This window comes from Drosophila persimilis, unplaced genomic scaffold, assembly GCF_003286085.1.
Source record: "Drosophila persimilis strain 14011-0111.01,24,50 unplaced genomic scaffold, DperRS2 tig00000000-arrow-pilon, whole genome shotgun sequence".
Lineage (NCBI taxonomy): Eukaryota > Metazoa > Arthropoda > Insecta > Diptera > Drosophilidae > Drosophila > Drosophila persimilis.
The window spans coordinates 19691205-19706070 of NW_020825288.1; the positions used below are offsets into that span (position 1 = coordinate 19691205).

The following is a 14866-nucleotide window of genomic DNA, read 5'->3' on the forward strand; positions in this document are numbered from 1 at the left end:
TAGACGCCGCAGCGCAACAGCAACGCTGCCGTCGTCACAATCAACGCCAGCGCCAGCACCATCCACACCATCGCCATCGCAGACGACGACGGCGCAGCAGCAGCAGCACCAACAACAGTCACAGCGGAGGCGGCGGCAGCGGAAAGAGCAACGGCAACGGCAGCGGCTATAGCAGCAATCAAAGCGGTGGCAACAGCAACACCAGCAGCCTGTTGGCCGTAGTGGGTGTGGCAAGCAGCTGCCCCTTGCTCGCCACTCAGCAGCTCATCGACGACAGTGGCGGCGGCGGCGACGACGAGGGCGGCGCACCGACAGCGCGGCTGCAACATTGCGACGACGAGCAGCAGCAACAACCAGGTCGACGGCGACGCCGGCACCACAACGGCCTGTCATTTGTAGGCAATGCAACGCTCTCAGCAGCAACGGTGAGTAGAAAAGAAAGCCCGCTATAATTTTTTATAATTTTCGGAAGCAGTCCCTCAGCGACTTTCCTATGAAATGTACCCACTATATAGCTCCCCACAACATACTCAATTATACCATCTTTACAAGTCACTTCCCAGAACGTGATCTCTCGCTTCAATCTAACACCAGCCCGGGGGCAACTGCAAAATCTGTGCTCTCGGGCTGCGGGGCTGTGGGGCTGTCGGGCTGTCGCTCTGTCTGCCCATTAGCTGTCAGGTTAATGCACCCAAAATGTTAATAAAACAGTCGTACAGCCGCCCGGCATACATATGAATTTATGATAAGCACACGCAGGGGGCATGCAAGGGCCTGTGAGGATGGGGAATGTGGGGGCAAGAACAGGCACTTTAAAGTTGCGACAGCGTGACGTGTGCCAACTTTCAGCGCGCACCAGCACCCGCACCCGCACTCTCTTGCCTTGGGTTTGTGCTAATGAATTCCCCAGCACACCCGCACGCGCACAGGCACAGGCACACCACACACTCACAAATTCTCACAGAGTTTCCCAATGTATCTGTGTGCTTGCCACCGACAGTCGTATAATTTCTAATGCGATGCTTTTATGATCGCCATACACAAATACACTCGGAAAAAGCACCCACGGGTGCTGGCTGCGGCAGCCACGCACGTGGTTCAGTCTACTGCTGCTAGTGCCCGTATATGTGTCTGTATGTATTTGTGTATCTGTATCTGTAGCTGTGGTTTGTTGGAAATTAAAATGCATAAAAGGATAATAGCAGTGCTGTTGTCGCTGACAAACCACAGGCCCAAAAACGGAGCTGGAGCGCAGCTCTTGCCTTTGACTGTCAGCATTGTCATTGTAGAGACTGCAACTAAAAACGACAGCCACGGCAGCGAACGAAAGCCCCTGACAAATTGTACTGCAGGGAAAATTGTGATTTTCGCGTTCAGCAGCAGCAGCAGCAGCAGCAACAACAAAAGCAACAATAGTCCAAAGTGCACGTGTTGCTGTGCGGGACGGGCTGAGACGAAAGCCACGTCTGGTTTAATTTTAGCACCGGGGCCGGGGCCGGGGCCAGATTCAGAGCTAGAGCCAGAAAGGGAGTCGGGTCCCTGAGCAGAGCCGTGCGCCCACCTACACCTTGACACTACGGAAAACGGCTCGTATACGTAATATACATTGCATACTATTAGGCGCTCATAAAAATGTAACGTCACATAAAAATAGATGCCAAACTCACGTCGCTGTTGTTGCTAGAGGAGCTGTAGCTGTAGCTGTAGCTGGTGCTGCTGTTGCTGCTGCTCTTGCGGCGTAGTAAAAAATAAACCATGCATAATATCCCCCCAACGTTGTCGTCGTCGTTGACATCGCCATCATCAGCATTTGAGATATAAATTTTTATATGATTTGAGGGACGACCCGTGCCATAATTATGTTTAACAACGGGTGTACGTCTATGTGTGTGTGTGTGTGTGTGTGTGTGTGTGTGTGTGCGTCATAGAAAAATATTCAACTTTTTTATAGGCGAACTCCAAGTTTTGTGAGTTTTTGTGTAGTTCAAACCTTCGGATTGTAGTCCTATCTGCCTCTGTGATTGCGTCTCACTCGAGGCAGATTTGGGGCCGCCCGGGGTCCAGGAACACAGCGATTATTATTGCCAATCAAGTGGAGTGCCATGCCACTGCCTCTGGCTAGTTTGATCTCTGATTGCAGTCAGCATGTCAAGAGAGAGAGAGAGAGTCAAGAAATTGCTTCGACGAGTTGCCAAAGGCGTCTCCACTGACATCGGAGCCAGTTCAATGTATAAATAGAACTAGAATCAAACGATAGAAATATTGGCATCGATAAAAGAGAGATGATTTCGGGTTAAATATTTTCACGTTTGCGTCGCTTCCCTTTTTATCAGTATTCATTCCCCCAAATTCGAATTATACGCCCCACCCAGCCACAATCCAATCTTCTATCGTATCTTCTATCTTCCTCTTCTCTGATATCTTTCATCTCTTATGCAATGTACTCGTAATTCATAAGCCACTTCGATGCTCTGAGAGTTCATACACAGAGTAGAAGAATTTCCGAGTAATATGCTTTCGATAACATTTTCCTCGTATGACAAATTTTTGTCGTAGCAGAGGGGGAAAAAAACACAGAAAAGAGACAAAAATATTTGAGTGAAACAGGAAAAGTTTGCCACGAACAGGAGGAAGAGTAAAATTGGGAGGAAGGTCTGGGACAAAGTGTTAAATGTTGACATGTCATGACATTCCAACGAGCGGCAAGCGGGCAAGCAGATGGGCCTTAGCCTTAGCCTTAGACCGGCAGGCCATCATGTCTAACGAACGCAGGAAGTTCGCTGAGCAGAAAATGATGAAGAAGAGCAAGATTGGTCAACAACTGTCGAGAGAGAGAGAGGGAGAGAGAGAGAGAGAGAGAGAGAGAGAGAGGGAAAAGCGCTGGGACGAGCGGCTTACATACTGACAGCTGACAGGCAAACCAATGAACTACATTATGACATGGCAACCATTCCACTCCGATTCTCTTTCCTTCCTTTCCAACGCTTCGGCTCGTCTTGAAATAACATTTGCTATGTGCCAGTCCCTGTCTGTATCTGTGTGTGAACTGTGTGTTTGTGTGTGTGTGCAGAACATCAACTAATATTGTCAACGCAACATTCGACTTGTTATCCCTTCCGCTTGCCTGGCCTGCTGCCTCGTCTTCATCTGGATTCGGTTCCCAGCATCTCTCTGCTTAATTTCGTTTTGAACTCCTCGGCCGCCATTTTGTCCTCTCTGTCTGTCTCCCTATATACGGCTGCTTCCCTTTCAGTTCGCCGTCTCTGTCAGTTATTTGCAGAAATTTATTGAAATTGTTTGTCAAATTCCGTTTACTTGTTTTTCGCATTCTGCCAAAAAATTCTCTTTTTGCTCGCACCAAATGATGACAAGGACAACCAGACTTCCGTCGATGTCCGGTCCTCTTGCGCCATTTTCTTTTCTGTTCTCTTTTTGTTTTTTTTTTTTTTTTGCTTGGCAGTTAATCTAAGAACTTGAACTCTCTGGGAACTGGCTGTCGGGGCTATATGGCCGCTTCGTGCCATATCAACTACAAGTTTTGTCCTTACTGCGACCCCTCGCTTGCCCCCACAGTAAACTCATCTCCGCCCTTTTCTTTTAGTTGGCGCTATAAAATGTTGCGCCATTTCCCATATGCATGATGTGCGTCTCGAAAATCCTCACTGACGTTTTTCCTCTTCCTTCAGTTCGTTTTTTTGCATGCAATTTTCGCATATCGCTGAACACTTTGGCCAGAACTAGCTTACTTTTTACCCTTCTTCTCGCTTCATTTGTGAAGCGAAATATTATATATCCTCGTAAGTATATGCATACATATATTTAGGGAGCGATTCAGGATTTTATTGATGTTGCCTGAATTTGAATGACATTGTAAAATTATACGCAAATACTCAGATGTACGAGTATGTAGATGTATGCAGCCAACAAAAGGACATCCATACAGCTTTCCGTCTCTCCGCATATTGAGAAACTTGTGGAAAAAACAATAACAAAACTAAAAAAAACTGAAAAATGGCGAAAGAAATGTATTGTGAAAACTTTTATGTGTATATCTATTAAAACTTAGACGAGTATGGGTATGTGTGTCATATTGGACAACAGTCACATTCAAAGCACATCCATATATATTTCCATGCTTAAACCAAAATAAAACTACCATCGGGTGACTCTAAGTGGAACTTTTGTGGGTGGCTGCTCCACCCGTTGGCTCGATATTTATGATTCCCATGTATTCGTATTATGCAAGCGACAGCCATCCGAAGAAGAGCTCTTTTAATGATCAGTATGACCCAGTATGGGACATTAAGAAACTCAATGTGAAGTGCTTTAAAATATAATAAATAAGATTATCTAAATATATAAAGAATATTTATTTTAATTTATGATTGAAGACATTGAAAAACGGCCGAGTAAAAAGAAAAACAGCCATATTTAAATTAAATATTCGGTTTTTAAATACAAAAATTGTGATTCAATAGAATTCAGTTTTATTTAAATATAGATGTATTAAAAAAGTGTTCTTAGGGCCGCATAAATCTATTTAATCTAAATAGAATACACTTTAAAATAAATATATGATATTAAATATGTAGGAAATATATTTGATTTATTTTGTAAAGTATCTAATTTCAATATATAAATTTTCTATTTAAAATATGAATTTTATTTAAAACAAATATTTGCACATTACTTTAAAAACTTAGGTGAAGACTCTTCAATGTATGACAAGATAATTAGTAAAAATAGTTTAATATAACTTTTTATTTTATTACATTTCGAGAGAACCTATGACGCACGTATATGAGGATTGTTAATAGAACTTATGCCATGCCATTGACAATAAGCTTATAGCCAGAACCATGCTCCAAACAGAACTTCTATGCATCCTCTTTGTTCATTATCTCATCCTATGCCAGATTTTCGTCACTTAAGATTTCCTTGTTTCCAATCTTCCTGAAGCAGAGGAATTAAGTGGCATCAGGGCCAAATTATACCAAAGTGTGTGGAAGTGTGTGTCAGGTTTTTTAGTCCGTCAGCCCAATCTCGGGAAACGCTTTTTTGTCAAGTTAAGCAAGTCATGGATGGGAGGAAGGGGAGTAGGAAGGAGCGAAAATTGCACGATAACACTAGAGGCAGCTTTCAGACACACATCCAAATATAGGCTATGGCCATAATAGGCTCAAGACGCTTTTATTCAACACTTTTCAGGCAGCCAAAATGGCGCCAGCCTGAATACAGAATACACACACAGAAAACAAAAAAATGGAGCCGAATGAATGGGGCAAAGGAGCAGGGCCAAAAAGAAGTACTCGTAATAGGCACACGCACCAAAGACAAAGGCTAAGGAAGGACCAGGACCAGCAACACGAAAAAAGGAGCCAAAACCTCTTTCAAATTTCCATTGGATTTTTCTTTGTTTTTTTTCTTTTTTGGGTTTTTCTTGTGTTTTCCCTGCCGCTGTTGCCGGACAAAAGGCCGCTACGAGTATTCATTTACACGAGATATTTTTTTTGGGAGAGACGACGGTGAAACTGAATACGAAATCCCTGAAATCCCAGAAACAAGTGAAAAAAGTATTGTGTGCCAAAAATAAAAATGTCAATTTGCCAAATGTCGGCAAAACGGAAGTTTATATTCTCTGCTTCTTTGGTACGTTTTTGGCCATCATTTTGTGTTGCTTGTTGTTGTTGTTGGTATTGTTTGGGTTTTGGGTGCAGGTAGAACGCGGAAAACTTCAAAGCCAGAGTCAGGTGCGGTGTCAAAGTTGCCACACCAACCACCACCAGCAGTGCAAAGTAATTTCCGAAATATTGTACTCAGAGACACTCATACTCACTCGCATTCATCCGCATCCGCATCCGCACCCGCACCCGCACCCGCTCTCGCTCTCGCTCACCCACACACACAGCCGCAACGAGTTATATAGATATACAAAAGCCAACCCCCAAATCCAAAAAGAAAACCACTTTAATTTCCTCGGGCTCCGGGTCGGCCAACAGCAACAGCAACGCCAACAAGAACGACAAGAAAATGGACGGGAACCCTCGTTATATGTAAAATATATCTTTCGCCCCAGTCACAGTCACAGCAGCAGCACCAGCCATACTAGAAGCAGAGTCACAGTCATTCAAATGATTTTGGCTAGGATATTTGACTGAGAAACCTTTAGATATCTGTCCATTTCCATTTCCATTTGCCAATTGCCATGAATCTCCACCTTAAGCCTTTAGTTTAAAGTGTATTTAATTTAAATGACTCGAAGGGTAGCAATTTGCTCACTAGGGGAGAATGGGAACGGAGCATGGACCACGGAGCATTGCGACAGTGAAGGGGAAAATTTTATGTAATGAGTTGAGCTCGTTTTGAGGGTTGGGAATCGCCACACAGCCCACCTATTCGTGGGGGGTAGGGGAAAAGTTTCCATCGGCAAATGAAGACCAACAAGTTTAGTGGTGGAAGCCAAGCTGCCAAATTGTGAGGCAAAAATGTTCCCAAAGACCGTTCGCAAGGAAAGTTTTCACAAAAACGGTTAAAGCTTAACTGCCTCTTGGCTTACTCGGTGCCCAAGACAAAGACTTGCCGCTGACGTATCGGGGAAAATGGTCGCCTAAAAGGTAAATTTATAAACTAAATGGTTGGAAAACTCTCGTCGGATCGCCCCATTTAAAATCCAACCTTCCCTTCGCGAGCTCCTCTCCTCCTTTAAGCTGCCGCTCCAGTTGGATTCACTGGCCAATTTCGCTGAATTCACTTTGGGGCTGGCTGATTTCAGTTCGTTGACTGGAAGCAGTGCAATTCGCGCGTGCAACGTAATAAACTGTCTTGCCTCCACAGCGAGAAGGAGGGAGCGAAGAAAGGAGAGGTTGTGGATGGGGGTGTAACCGCAGTCAGCATCACAGCCTCATGCCCATGCCCGTGCCCGTGCCCACAGGCGAGTCAGCAACTGGGAGCTAGGATCTGGAAACTGGAAACTGTGCGATCTGGGCCTGGCTGGCTGCGTTTAAAAACTTACTTCCTTCCGGTTTGTTAGGCGGCAGAAATTGCCGAAGCACAGGGAGCGGAAAAAAGAAGAAAATGCCAAATGCAGTGATACAAATGCGATTTTCTGGCAGCGGTAACGGCAGGAAGAGGTGTGTATTATACACACATACACACACACATACACATACACACAGGGATATAGAATGGGACACACAAAGTGGCAGGCAGAGATTTAAGGCTTTGGTTGCTGACACTTTTTCAAGTTGATGGCGCCTTCACATACAAACACGGATACAGACGTTACACTCTATTTGGCAACGGCGCCAGAGTCAGGCCAGGCCACGCACTGTATGGGTACGGTATGCCGTACCCAACTCAAAATGCCGTGCCGGAAATTATTGAACGCACACACACACAGGCACAGTGAAGCTTACAAGAGAACAGAGCGGGGATTCACACATATTTAAAATGCAAAAAGTCAACGACTGCGCAGGAAAAAGCCACTGAAGCTCTGCCTGAGCATTATAATGCGAGAAATATATTCATACGATTACAATAAGAATCGAATAATGTGGAGGAGAGAGCCAGAGCAACCACAATCCATGTGTGTGCGCTGCGTGGTGTGTGGCGCATGTAACGAGTCGATGTCGATGCCTCTGATTCCGATGCTGCTGCTCCACAAGGGGGTTAACCAGACGGAAGTTGGCTTTGCCAAAAGAACTGGCAACTGTCGTTGGTTGAAGTACCGGAGGGCGCGAAATCAATGCGAATGAAAGTCAATTGAATATGCTGAAATGGATGCTGGAACTGGATGTACACCAAGATACCAGTATGATATGATATGCCTTTGATTTATGGTTATTTTCTCCTATAATTGATCAGTAGATCTCCATCATCGATGGATTGTACTTGCGTACGGTTCATGTGAAATCAGTCAGGTGGTTAAAGATCTGCGACTCCATTGACCTTAAATCCAGAGTACACTGTGGTGCTATCGCAAGACCATAAATAACACTTGGAACAATGGTAAATTGTTCGCCTGCCCTTTGCCGTGTTTGCGTTACGCATACGCCATGTGGAGCGGCGGTGCGGCGTGGTCTGGCATCGATTTGCTGCCACATTTCGATTGCTGTTTTTTTCTTTTTTTTGCCGTGGCTCTTTCTGGTTTTTTCCCTTTTCTCGCAGATGGGCCATAACGAAATATTTATGCGACGTCATTGGGGCATCATTTAAGTCGCTTACATATCTGGCCGTATATGTGGCGCCCCAAATCTCTGCCCATCTGTTCTGGGCTTAGGGCCAGCCTTAATTTGAATTTAATTGAAGGCCCGCTTGAATGCGGTGGGGTGGGGTTTGCTATTGCCGTTGCCGTGGCCGTTGCCATTGCCATAGTGGCGGCCATTGCAACTGGCACATCCAATTAATGGTGGCCGAAACTAGCGCTGAATGTGTGTCGAGGGCTCGTAGAGAGAATGTTAAATAAAATATGGAGAGAGCCGAGAGCAACAGAGTCGAGACTCTCGGGCCCAGTCCGTTGCTTTTTTTTCGCTCTAGCTTGTTTGTTTGCCGCTTGTTCGGCTTTCGTTTACTTTTTCTCCTCTTTTTTCCGCCTTTCCTCTTATTTTTCCTCCCTTTTTCCCTGTACATAAAGTGGTTGAAAAAAATGCGTGTGTGTGCCACTTAAGTTTACATTTTCATTTGCTTGCCCCAATGACTTTTGCCGTTTACAATCATTTTTTCCGTTCTCCTTCTCTTCCGTGCCCCTATGGAAATTGCACATTAAATTAATTTTCAGCTTGTTTGAAGTTTTGACCCAGCCAAGCCAAAAGTAGAGAAAGCAGCAGTAAAAGCAGCAAATAGAACATAAAATCTTGTAGTTTATGCCAACATTCCAACATCCCCAGCACCCAGCACCCTGCTCCATGATCCCTGCTCCCTGCTGCATATGTGTGTGTTGCGTGTGTGTGCGGACTTGTGGCGAGTGTGGCAAATTCGACGGAAGCCAAGTTGCTCGGCACTCACGGCTATTAGCTTTGGTTTTTTAGTGCGTTTGCCTCCAAAAATGAAAAGGCAGACGCTGGCTGCGAAATAGTAAAATGTCAGCGTAAAAGTGTAATTTATGTGCATGTGTGAGTGACTGGAAAAAGGGGCTCTGACTCTTCCGGTTTCCCTTTTTATTCCCATTTTACTCCAATGTTGCCTTTAGGATCGGCTCGGTTCGGTTAGGTTCAATTCAACGCGGTTTGTTTCCCAACCAGAACCACGAGGCATACATCAATCAATTCATTGACTTTGCTCTAAGGATAAAACCCATCTTTTGGCCTAAGCAACAGCAACAACAAGAATGCGAAATTTTTCATAGCAGGGGGTAATAAAACTTTTGCGCCAGCCTAGTCCCAACTTGATATATTGAATGCAGCAGCAGCAGCAGTACAGCACCTTTCTGCCAGCCATCGATATGTGTGTACATTTGTAGTTTTATGTGTCTGACAGTACGAGCAGGAGTTGGCTCCATATGTATGTGCGATGTCTGTGTGTGTGTGTGTGCGGGGCTGTAATTCATGGGCTGCCATCAAAGTAATCCCTCCGGCATAATATCAGTCAAGGGCAGAATAAAACACGACAGCCAAAGCCAGTAAAGCGAAACGAATGGGGAAAGAGTTTTTCCTCTAAAGAAAGTTTTGCAAACTTTCTAAAAGTACGACAGCAGGGGAAATTTCATCTCAGAAATCATGTTAATTATTGGTTCAAGTTCCCCGTATTTATTTTTGAAAGCCCCCACGAAATATGATTATATTTTTCAGTTTACCAAAGCGTGTATAAAATATGTATGTATGTTTGTTGTATAATACTTTATTGCTTCTATGTCGATGGGAAAACTATTAATAAGATGGAATATTTCGTGCAAGAGAACGAACGGGGAAAACATGATTCCAGCGAGACCCACGGCCTAAGTGGTGTCCTGACCCACGACCAGGATCCAGGGCAGGACATGTTCACGCCCCACTTGTTAAGCAAAAGCAAAAACCAGCACAGCACCAAAGGAGCAGAAGGAGCAGAAGGAGGAGGGCTTTGGCCACGTTTTTCTTGTGCAAACAACAGAAACGAACGTTCGCATAAATTTTTCGTTTTGGGGCCACATAAAAATGTATATAATTGAGCCGCGACAGGCGCCTAAATGAGAAAGGAGAATAAAAGGATGCCAGGACACGCAGCATGGATGGGCCTGCCTCAAAAGAAAGCCCAGTTCATCTTGCCCCACACGAAAGGCCCAGAGTGAGAGAGCAGAAGTGAAGCAGAGTGAAAGGAAAGTTTAAAGCAAATCAAAAACTTGACGATAAGCACGAGTTCAGCTAACAGTCACTCTGATTGGTATTTTTTTCTCATCTTCTAGCCCTTCCTCTTCTGTTCATCCCCAACGTTTCATCATCGTTTCTTTTTTCGGATACACCATAAAATATTTTACATTTTGCTCTGCACAAAAACCGTCAGAAATGTTTTGCTGTGTGCTGGAAATATGTGGGAAAGTATAAAATGTGTAGCATACTTTTCGGTGCGTTGCCAACCACTTCACTCCATTGTTCTGTTGATGTGCGTGCGTGTATGTGGCAGAGGGAAAACGAGAGGGAAACAAAACTAAGCTCAGGCAGAACCCACCTGAAGCTAGGACCTGGTCCTGGTACGGGCGTGTCCTGGAGAGCGTGGTAAACACGTAATTAAGCTGAAAATGTCTCAAGGATTAGACATTTTGGCTGCCTTTTGCGCTGTCATCGGGTAACCGACACCCCAAAAACCGCCATTGCCACGCCCTGGCGCACTTTCGTGACGCAGGCATTGGCAACAGCTGTCGCCTGTTTATTATGTTTATTATAAATAATTTTGCAGCTGCTCACTGCTCACTGCTCACTGCCTTTAACCTAACGATATTGCATGTTTTTGAATCTTCTTTTGTTAGGCAATTTACCCGCTGCATCCGCATCCAGGTGAATGTTGAATGGGATTCCGTGCACAGATATTCACGAAAGGTAATGGGCCAAAGCCCACTAAAACCTGTAAAGGTGTGGGGCTGCATGAGGGTAGTTGCCACAGGCAGGCAGTAAATAAATACTTGAGCAATGACATGTCAACGTTAATAAATGATTAACTTGTCATTTGAAGCAGCATGGAATGAATGGCAGTGGAGTGGAGTCGGATACAGTGGTGGGGTCTGTCCTGGGGGCCAAGTGTGTGTAATATTTGACTCCCTATGTGACTCTCTCTCCGTCCCTCTGTCTGAGCTTGTGTGTATATTTGTTTGCTTGAATGTGTTGAGCGTTGTCTATGCCTGTCTTAGATTTCGTTTATGTGCGTACTTAAGTTGTCAGTTTGCATATTAGATACGAGTATCTGCAAATAGCTTCACTTGCTTGCATGTCCCACCTGCCCTGCTCGTCCCCTGCCCAACTCAATCAATGTTATGTCATATACGGCTCCCAGTGCTGGGGGCAACCGGAAAGTGTGGTCTCAAGGAAATAAAGTTTCCTCTGTCCTTGTGTGCGTGCGTGTATGTGTGCGACTGGACGCATAAATCTTATAAGCTTCTCTCTGTGTAAAAATAAAGACAGACATACTATTTATGATGGCACGCAACTACTACAATACTAGCCAGGAAAGGAAGCAAAAAAATGAGCAATATCAAATGGAAGCCAGAAAACACATAATCATAAAGAATCAAATATTATTTTCAAATTGGAATGGTAGTAGTGCTGGGCTGGGGACCAACCAGGCCGAGAGACGGCTGAAGCTTGGTCTCCGCCGTTTAAGCGTATCAGATCAGGCTCAGCATATTCCCCTTGTCCTGAACCCAATTTATTTCCATGAAAATGAAATTTAAACTTGAATTTGCACTGCAATCAAAAAAGCTACAATATCCATGGCCATTTGGGGGTATATAAATGGCGCAATTTAATGGTCACAAAACACACAATCTGTTCCTCTTTTTGTCGGACAGATGGGCGCGCCTTTTCATCCCACTTCTGGGACGCCACAACAATAACATTCCGGACTAATTTTAATGAAACAAAAAATACATGTAATAAAATATAAATAAAAGTATAAATACGCAAACACAAAAGAAGAAACAAAGGGCGGAAACCTTCTGGTTATTCCATTAATTAATGTTATGATTATTATCTGGTTTTCTGGAGTAACGAAGAAGCACTCTGATGTGGCCTCTGTTGCACGTGCCACTCGATGTTACCCCTGCCCCTGGCCCTGGCCCTGTCCCCGTCCTTGTTCGCTCGTTCGTTCGTTCACCCAGCCAGGTAAACTTTCATAATTAGTTTTATTGCTCTTGGAACAGCTCCTGCCTTTCGACGGATACATGCATAAATCTCCCGCACTTGCACACAAACAAATCACGCTATGATGGGGCAAATGAATGAATGACTCCCCGTGTAGTTTCCCCCCCAGCAATTACTTACACAAGCCAACACAAGCTTCGGGCATTGAACCGCACCGAAGGATCCGCATTGGGAGGATAACACAAATCAGAATACCCAATGCCATCGCATTTTTGCTGGCCAGTGTTTGTTGTGAGCCAGTACAAAGAATTACGAGCCCGGACTTAGTCAGACCTGCCATGTCCTTGCAAATTTATAAGCACCACGTTTCCTGTTTTCCTTTTGGCCCGCGCATTTTACGAGTACGAGAGATATAGAGGGGTATATCGTACATGTGGGTCCCGTGCCAGAACTCGAACCCGAACACGCCCCGTACCCGAACCCGACTTTGGTGTTAGATTGATGATGCAGGTGAGTTACGCGGCGCCCTGGCTGATGTATGGCCGGATGGGACTGCTGCCAGAGAACGCTTTTAATTGAAAACCAAAATGACTTTTGCCCCAGGGAAGGGGGGTGTGGTGTGGTCGCTGATGATTTTATGCTAATCTATGCAACTCAGAGGCGGAAAAGCCGCGCAAAGATCCAAAGCCAAGTGCCCCAAGTCGATTCATTGAAATTCTGCATAAATTAAGCGGCAGAGCAAGTCGCTCCTTTTGTCTCCTCGAATATGTCAGAGTAAAATAAACAGTCTCGTTATAATTATGCGAAGTGAAAAACCATCCAATCCCCAGCCTTGAGCTGGCTACTGGCATCCCTCCTGTTCTCAGGTGTTTGTGTCTCAGCTCAGGATTTTTTATCTTTGGCTGCACCTGCTGCTGCTGCTGTTGGCAAGAGATGAAGTCGCTGGCTGCATTGTGGTTGAAAATTCAATTAAGATCGCCAAGGCGCTATTATTTTTATGATAATTAGCCTGGCTGTAACTTTCGGTCTTGACCACACAATCCGGTCAAGGCGACTTGCAGGACTTGCAGGATGCTGCAACTGGCATGGGACAAAGGATATGCCTCTTAGCCGTATCCAAAACTTTCCCCAAACAAAGCCGCAACTTCGGCCGCAAGTTGAGTGGAATTTTCAGAGATGTGGCAGTGGCAGTGGCAGTGGCACCAGCAGTGGCCATCCTGCATCGACTGGTCGCTTAATTGGCTTTAAGCCCCCCAAATCAATTTATGCACCCAAACAAAAGTCGGACCCAGCCGCCAGCCTAACGCAGCCCTAGCTCTAGCCGAGGCCGAGGCTGATGGTCCTCCATTTCGAGTTGATTGGCATATAGCACTCGGATTGATTGCGTATACGCAGTGCAGTGTGTGTAAGTTAATCGAGTGGGTTGGGGCCGAACCAAAGTAGCTTCAATGAGAGTAGTAGGTTCATAATACGCCTTAAAAATTTATTTTGATTACTTAGAAGTTTTATAGCAGCAGAAAAAACTTGGATTTCTTATGATATTTCATATTCAATCTGAGCATCTGAAAGCCAAGAAAGTTTCCATTCCTTTCTTTTCGCGTGCGAAAAACTATCCAACTTTTGCTTAATAAATTAGTTAAAAACCCCAAAAAATGTGCTTAATTCAAGATGATTTATCTGGGCGTACTATATCTGATGCAGTTTTAATTATATTTTTTTTGTGCTCCTCGACTTTCTCTTTCTATTTTTAGACGAAATTGTTTTTCGCTCTAACTTTTGTGCAGCCGAATGAAATATTTTGATTTGCCGCTGCCTGTGGCAAAAGTTCGTTAAAATATTCATAATTACTTGGCGTGTGATGCGACGCCACTTCAGGCACCTCCAACCCCCGGTGCCCATTCCTGTCCCCATTTTCCTTTCGCGTTGCTCCTTCCGCTCCGCCCGAGATCGGACCAGGACCAGGGGAAAACTTGCAAAAGAAAACAGAAATTGTGCTACTTAATGAGCAAGGATGGAAAACTTTGGACGAAAGTTTCGCAAGCGAAATGGGGGCGTGGCCACCCGGGCACATTTAAAATAATTACGAATTTATTTAAGCTGCTTTATGGTGGAAAAATAATTTACAATAGATGTCGATGTCGCCATCGCCATCGCAGGAATAACGAACATTTCTGCCAAAGTTATTTTCGCTCGCTCTTCGCTTAACCCTTGAAAGCCGAAAATGGAATTTATATATATGTATGCTTATGTCATAGATGTACAAATTTGCAGAATGCTTAGTCGTAAAAAAATATTAGTATTCGTTGTGCCCCTCCTGTTGTTTCCTATTTTACATTTTTAATGGCTGCCAGGGCCTTTTCATTGCCACACACAAAAGCTGACAGTCGGCCGATACTCCACATGTATGTACACACATACACGTATTTACGAGAATATGTATAAGTATGTACCTCTGCACACAAAGACGCAATTATCTTGGGCATCCCTTGCCACTCCATAACTACAAGGGAGCCATGGCATCTACTCGCAGAGGAACCGAACCCGAACCCCGCTCCTATGCTCTCCTCTCCGATAACATGTGTAAAGCGCACACAAAGGACAAG

At 44.6% G+C, this 14866-nt stretch overlaps 1 protein-coding gene across 1 annotated transcript in view; it reads left to right on the top strand.

Moving 5' to 3' along the window:
• The first annotated feature begins 406 nt into the window (after nucleotides 1-406).
• LOC6592001 (acetylcholine receptor subunit alpha-like 1) overlaps nucleotides 407-14866 on the top strand; it is a 51825-nt gene continuing 37365 nt past the window's right edge. Inside the window, exon 1 of the mRNA XM_002016790.2 lies at nucleotides 407-425. The gene's annotated coding sequence lies outside the window, so the exon portion shown is untranslated. The remainder of the gene's footprint in view (nucleotides 426-14866) is intronic.